The sequence below is a fragment of the Haliaeetus leucocephalus genome, unplaced genomic scaffold (assembly GCF_000737465.1).
Source record: "Haliaeetus leucocephalus isolate CR32 unplaced genomic scaffold, Haliaeetus_leucocephalus-4.0 Scaffold339, whole genome shotgun sequence".
In the NCBI taxonomy this organism is placed as follows: domain Eukaryota; kingdom Metazoa; phylum Chordata; class Aves; order Accipitriformes; family Accipitridae; genus Haliaeetus; species Haliaeetus leucocephalus.
Window position 1 is genome coordinate 14,696,434 of NW_010972775.1, and position 529 is coordinate 14,696,962.

At 72.0% G+C, this 529-nt stretch overlaps 1 protein-coding gene across 4 annotated transcripts in view; it reads right to left on the bottom strand.

Annotated features, from left to right (window-relative positions):
• ZFAND6 (zinc finger, AN1-type domain 6) overlaps positions 1–158 on the bottom strand; it is a 38,395-nt gene extending 38,237 nt beyond the window's left edge. The window contains exon 1 of one of the 4 annotated variants that reach the window (XM_010571948.1): positions 18–158. The gene's annotated coding sequence lies outside the window, so the exon portion shown is untranslated. Of the gene's footprint in view, positions 1–5 lie in introns of all 4 variants that reach the window. The other 3 variants (XM_010571946.1, XM_010571945.1, XM_010571949.1) reach the window with 3 other exon arrangements.
• Between the last annotated feature and the right edge of the window lie 371 nt (positions 159–529).

Below are 529 nucleotides of genomic sequence, written 5' to 3' on the forward strand. Positions count from 1 at the left end.
CTCACCTGCCTCCGAGCCCGCCGCGTCCCGCCGCCGCCCGCCCGGCCCCGCCTGGCCCCGCTCGCTCTTCACCAAACTTTTTTTTCCCTTTCTCCGTGTTTCGTAGCCCTCGGAGTGACGCGGGCGGGCGCTGATTGGCGGAGCCGAGGAAGGGAGGCCGCGAGCAGCAGGAGGCGGTGCTACGGCCCGCGACTAATTATTACAACGAGACGGCGGCGACGTGAACCACAGAATGCTATTTAAAGGGACAGCGGCCTGTCCCCGGTTTCCCCCCCGCCTCCTCGCCAGTGGCCTGAGGCGAACGTAGGGGTGGGAGCGGGGCAGCGGCCGGTGGGGGGGCGAGCGGGCAGCGGCGGCCGGCCCCGGGCAAGTTGGGCGGGCTGGGGGGCCCGGCCGGCGCTGGGGGGCTGCTCCCCTCAGTCTGGGGTTGGGGGCCTGCGGTGGCCGTTTTGGGGCAGCCCGTGAGGAGATCGCCCCCTCACACCGCGCGGTTTCTCGGCACGTCGTCGTCCACCCTCCTCTCCCCCCC